Source organism: Oncorhynchus mykiss, chromosome 17 (genome assembly GCF_057628025.1).
Source record: "Oncorhynchus mykiss isolate SJ-2025 chromosome 17, ASM5762802v1, whole genome shotgun sequence".
NCBI lineage: Eukaryota > Metazoa > Chordata > Actinopteri > Salmoniformes > Salmonidae > Oncorhynchus > Oncorhynchus mykiss.
The window spans coordinates 9585674-9591960 of record NC_143038.1 but is presented as its reverse complement, the minus strand read 5'-3'; the positions used below and the strand labels follow the sequence as shown (position 1 = coordinate 9591960).

General features: G+C 42.3%; 1 pseudogene across 1 annotated transcript in view; it reads left to right on the top strand.

Moving 5' to 3' along the window:
- Positions 1 to 1538: 1538 nt before the first annotated feature.
- LOC110495125 (large ribosomal subunit protein mL45-like) overlaps positions 1539 to 6287 on the top strand; it is a 5232-nt pseudogene continuing 483 nt past the window's right edge. The window contains exons 1-4 of the transcript XR_016487717.1: positions 1539 to 1654; positions 1995 to 2093; positions 5354 to 5501; positions 5937 to 6110. The product of XR_016487717.1 is annotated as a large ribosomal subunit protein mL45-like (transcript). The remainder of the gene's footprint in view (positions 1655 to 1994; positions 2094 to 5353; positions 5502 to 5936; positions 6111 to 6287) is intronic.

Below are 6287 nucleotides of genomic sequence, written 5' to 3'. Positions count from 1 at the left end.
GTATTGTAGCTTGCATCCATAAGAGCCAATTTATGCTTGATCCAAAAATGTGGTTGGATGTGTATGGATGGTGTGATGCAGTTGCGAAGCCAAGCATAAGTTGGCTCACACCATAAATGCTGCATGGCCTATGCAGACGTTGGAATGACCATGTTGCACAGAAGGTTAAATGTTGGGCCACACCTTGTAGACAAATCTTAGATTGTTGGTCTTCTGATCTATACATCTTTGATCTATAAACTAACAATAACTGAAAGCAGAGATTCTCAAGATAAAAAAAACCTAAACAGTAATAGTTTATTCTAAAATGCAGAGCAAGGTGGAATAGCCAAAGTGACCCCCAAAACGTTTCAAGAAGAATCGTAACAATGCGCAGCACAGCACAGGTTTATTGTTCTTGAACACACCTCAAACTGAGTCTGACAGCAGATATGGCGACGTCCATAAGAAGGGCATTAATGCCTCTGCATCGGATGAGATTCAGCAATTTGAAGGTATTATTTTAGAGAATTTTGATTACATTAGCTATAAATTACACATAATTCATTGAAATATTGACTGCTCAACCCCAGAAAATGCCACCGAAAGCTGTAGGTTTATAATCAGCATTGGCTAGCTAAGTTAACCTAGCTCAACCCAGCAAGCAGATCTTTCTGGAAGGCAACTCAACTGAGTTTTAAACCAGTTTAGCTACCTAGCTAGTCTATACTCATTAATCAATCACCGTAGCCAACCTAAAATACATGTAACTTAATAAGATGTCATAATTGCATTTTATAACAGTTTACTTCAGTCTCTTTGACTAGCATTTTTGTATTTATTTCCAAAACCAAGTTGTTTGTTCAATTAAATGCATAAACGAAAATGTACTCGAATGTGCCATCATATTATGATATCAACCATACAATAATAACGATGTGCAAATCTCTAATCTCCATGAATTGCAAACCACATTAACAAATTCTGCTATAACCTTTATGCATAGACTGGTACTCCATGATTTCTTATCTAATCCACCTGCTTTTCCCTCATGCAGAATGCAGAGGCTTCGCTGGAGGTACGGTATCCCCTGCCCTTTGTTGTCCCGATAAGGACCAAGAAGCGCTACTTCGTTCCCCCCGCAGTGGGGGTAAAAGGAAAGGCAGCAGCGTCGGCAGATCAGGAGGCAAAAGCCAGAGCGGCAGGTGTTGTCCTAAGGCAGGAGTACATGGAGAGAGACATCAACATCGCCTGCACTGGTACAGACCTGTTTATGTGCGTATACACTTCTCAAAATGTCAGACAGTCTGACACTACTGCTGATTACTGCATATCAGCAGTAGTGTAAGACTGGCAGCCATTTTGAGAAGATATGTTGTAGACTTGTTCTCAAAGCGAGCTAGACCGGTACAGTATCAGCCATATGCATTATGGTTATCGTAAAGTTCAAACCTTCCATTTGTTGTACACAGAATCAAAGTTAAGAGGGTTGCCACTGTTACAATGAAGCTTATAATATACGTAGTCACAATAACCAATATCTCTCTCCTTTCCACTACCACAGCGGGAGTGTTTGACCCCTATATCCCCCCAGAAGGTGATGCTCGTCTCTCCAGTCTGTCGAAAGAGGGCCTGAAACAGCGCACAGAGCAGATCAGTTAGCCTCCCAGCTAGCGTAAGACAGTCTTCCTGGGTCACACTCTAACATTTATATTTTTGTAGGATATTGAGTGATTGTTCCTTATCTTTCACACACACTCAAATACTCCCAGCAAGCAAAGACTGTCTGTCATGTACTTGTTAGATATTCTTACTCTCCATTAGACTTAGACTGAGTACCTATTTGTCTCTTATATTGCATTAACGTCTTTGGCGTTGAAACAAACCCGATCACACTTTAAACAAACTTATAAAGATTTTATAGTCCATTCATGAAAGCCTTATAAAGGGTTTATGAAGGCTTAAAAGTTGTAGTTCGTTTAAAGTGAGAACACCAAACCTTCTCTCCACTGCAGGATACGCAAGATCAAAGAGCATGACGCTGAGTTCACCACAAAGGTGTTCCCAGTGAAAGCTCAGGAGATCTTCGTTGACGCGCACAACGCTCTCACACAGTAAGAGATGCACTCACTCTCATATGACCCAAATCAACTGCTCCCTATCCTGCTTACACTCTTGGCTACCAGGCAAAGATGATCTGTGAAAGGGGTGGGTGGTGTCCCAAGTTATTCTAGTGAGGCATTTCTAATGGAAGTGAGATAGTGACTCACTGGTCATAATGGATATATTCCTTTCACTGATATATAGCTTGCTGTGAAAGTCTGTTTATGCTAATCTTGTTTGTCAATCTGAACTACCTGATTTGGCCTAGTTTTTCGGCTTGGTCATTAAGAAAATGCAGCGGGGGGGTTAATGTGGGTGTCTTTTGTGTGTTCGCACATGGTAAGTGTTTGTACATTCACTCTGCCAAAACAGTACACAGTTAGTCGGCCTTCTAGATAACTTGAAACAGTCTAACCAGGTCTTGTCTTGAAGTCACCTAGGCTAGCTAGTGCTAACCAACTTCTTTTGCCAATTAGCTTCAGCTAACTAGTGTGTCCGTGGCGAAGTTGGTTTGACATTGGATAGCCTATCTCTGGGGCTAGTTAGGGACCGTCACTAAATTACACAATGTAAAGGGGACAATATTTTCATATTGCGCATCTTTTAGATGTCTCAAATGCTTTTAATATTTGTATATCAATTTCTACAATTTATAGTTTGTTATTGAAATAAAGAGCTATTGACATTTAAAATATTGTCCCATGTACATTGCATTCGGAAAGTATTCAGACCCCTTTACCTTTTCCACATTTTGTTACATTACAGCCTTATTCTAAAATTGATTATATATATTTTTCTCATCAATCTACACACAATACCCCATAACGACAAAGCCAAAACATAAAAAAATAATAATAATTGAAATTGAGCTCAGATGCATCCTGTTTCCATTGATCATCCTTGCGATGTTTGTACAACTTGATTGGAGTTCACCTGTGGTAAATTCAATTGATTGGATATGATTTGGAAAGGCACACACCTGTCTATATAAGGTCCCACAGTTGACAGTGTATATCAGAGCAAAAACCATACCATGAGGTCGAAGGAATTGTCTGTAGAGCTCCCGAGACCGGATTGTGTCCAGGCACAGACCTGGGAAAGGTACCAAAAATGTCTGCAGCATTAAAGGTCCCTAAGAACACAGTGGACTCCATCATTCTTAAATGGAAGAAGTTTGGAACCACCAAGATTATTCCTAGAGCTAGCCTCCTGGTCAAACTGAGTAATCGGGGGAGAAGGGCGTTGGTCAGGGAGGTGATCAAGAACCTGAAGGTCACTCTGACAAAGCTCCAGAGTTCCTCTGTGGAGCTGGGAGAACCTTCCAGAAGGACAACCAACTCTGCAGCACTCGACCAATCAGGCCTTTATGGTAGAGTGGCCAGACGGAAGCCACTCCTCAGTAAAAGGCACATGACAGCCCGCTTGGAGTTTGCCTGAAGGACTCTCAGACCATGAGAAACAAGACTCTCGGGTCTGATGAAACCAAGCTTGAACTCTTTGGCACAAGCGTCACATCTGGAGGAAACCTGGCCCCCTCCCTACGGTGAAGCATGGTGGTGGCAGCATGCTGTGGGGTTGTTTTTCAGCTGCAGGGACTGGGAGACAAGTCAAGATAGAGGGAAAGATGAACGGGGGAAAGTACAGATATCCTTGATGGAAACCTTCTCCAGAGCATTCAGGACCTCAGACTGGAGCAAAGGTTCACTTCCAATAGGACAACGACCCAAAGCACACAGCCAAGACAGCGCAGGAGTGGCTTCGGGACAAGTTTCTGAATGTCCTGAGTGGCCCAGCCAGAGCCCGGACTTGAACCTGATCAAACCTCTCTGGAGAGACCTGACAATAGCTGTGCAGTGATGCTCCCCATCCAACCTGACAGGTCTTGAGAAGATCTGCAGAGAAAAATGGGAGAAAGTCCCCAAATACAGGATTGCCAAGCTTGTAGCGTCATACCCAAGAAGACTCGAGGCTGTAATCGCTGCCAAAGGTGCTTCAACTGAGTAAAGGGTCTGAATACTTATGTAAATGTGATATTTCAGCTTTTTATTTTTAATACACTTGCAAAAACTTCTGAACCTGTTTTTGCTTTGTCATTATGAGGTATTCTGTGTAGATTGAAGGGAAAAAAACAATTTAATCAATTGTTCAAATGTTGAAAAAGTCAAGGGGTCTGAATACTTTCTGAATGTACTGTACAGTGTGTATTTTACCGATGGTCCCTAACTAGCTCCATAGGTATATCGAATGTCAAACCAAATTGACTACGGGCATTAAAATCTGGTTGTGTGGAGCTTCGCTCAAAATTGATGATTACTTGGGTGCTGCCTGCTTTGGGTATGTGGGCAGGATTGAAATAAACACAACCCAAGGAAAACTGTTACAGTACCCTTTATTCCGTGATATACCATTTTTTGCTATCTCGCAAATCTCAGTTTTGGTTGAGACGACTTGTTTTATGACCGAAATAATCCTATTTACACTTTAGTAAATTTTGACATTTTTGGCTCATCGATGCCACAGGTCGCTATCAAATCAAGATGTTGCTTTTTGGGGGCAGTCGCTCTTTTAAGCGTATCACTCCCTTGTGACAGAAAGATGTTACCCTGTATGTTCTCCCTCCTTCAGGCAGTTGTCACCATCACCAGTACACTTTCTTTAACTGTTAGCCTGTGTGTTGTATAAACAGTTGTTTATTTCACCATGTATATTTATCCTCAGTTCTATTTGCACTGATACAATCCCGGTGTTATCATGATGTTATAAAAATGGCAGCTTCTGCTGCAAATAGTGTGTTTGTGTGGTTTCACTTTAGTGTTGGGCGGCATATGGATTGTCATACCGTTTCTGTATCATACTGTGGTATGCAAGTGCACACATGTGGCTCTGTTTTTAAATGCTCAAAACAATTTAGGCAACCGGGCTCTTGATCCAGGAGGGAATTGAATGTCCCTGCTGTAAGCGAGACGCTTGATCTTGACGACATCTAGCCAGTTAGCAAACCAAATGCATGGCTGCAGCCCTGAGTTGGATATAATTTATTTGACATTTCTTAGTAATAAGTAGTGGGCTAGCACATACCGACCTCACGTGGTCTCTATTGCCCAAGCCTATTGTACTTAATTTTACGGTACAGAAATGACCAGGTATTTTACTAAGAAATAGTATGATAAAATGTTAATTATACTTGTAACCTATAAGTTACTTGTCTTTGTCTTTGGGATGCTCTTTTAGCTTAGATGGCATTAGCTCACTGTCTGTCCATCCTGTTCAGGAGATGGTGAGGGGGAACCGCTACAAGACTCTGCGGTGGCATTTCGTGGAGTCCCTGGAGGCCCAAGGTGGTGCACGCCCGATGTCCAGACATGGTCAGCAAAGGCAACATGTTTGGGCAGGTTACGGTGCGCATGCACTCCAGACAGGTGAGACAGACAGTCGCAAACACACAGTGTGTCACTCCGAAAAGGGTTGTCATAATTTTGGAATAGTGTCACGATGAGCCGTTAAACAAGTATTTAACACACAGGTTGGGTACTATGGAATCCCACATTTTGAAACATTAAAAGGAGACAATGGCGCTATGCTTAGCTTTAGCTATATTTATAGACTGAAACGTTCACATTGCAATAGCATTAGCATAGTAGTAAAGAGTGAACCAATTAGTAATGAGTGAACCAATTCTCTCTTAACGCATTCTCTTTTCTCCTTTCCCCCCTACCTTCTCTGGACCCCTGAATCTGTCCCACTCATGGCTACATCCTCGTGTCACCGTAATCCTCTAAGGGTTGTGTTACCTTGATGTGTTACCTGAATTAACATCATTCCTAAATTGTTAACCTGTCTGTTCTGGGGGTTAGTCCTTGGCCGTCTACGACCGCTTCGGCAGACTAATGATGGGGAGCGAAGAGGAGCCCAGGGATGTGCTGGAGTACCTGGTTCTGGAGAGGCACCTCGTCAACCATTACGGCATGTGGAGGTTACATGGCAAGATAGTACCAGCCTGGGCCCCAGTGACGGAACCCATCGTCAAGGTGACCTTTCATATGAGTCTATAGCAAGTTTTCTGATTAAAGGGCCACTTCACAAATGAATGAGGTTAAAAAGTGGTGATGTGCCCCTTTGACACTGTTTACCAAAGGGTTGATTAGAAAGTTATTAGATGACTAATGAAATACCTGAATACATTTACAGTTCATTACCTGAATGGA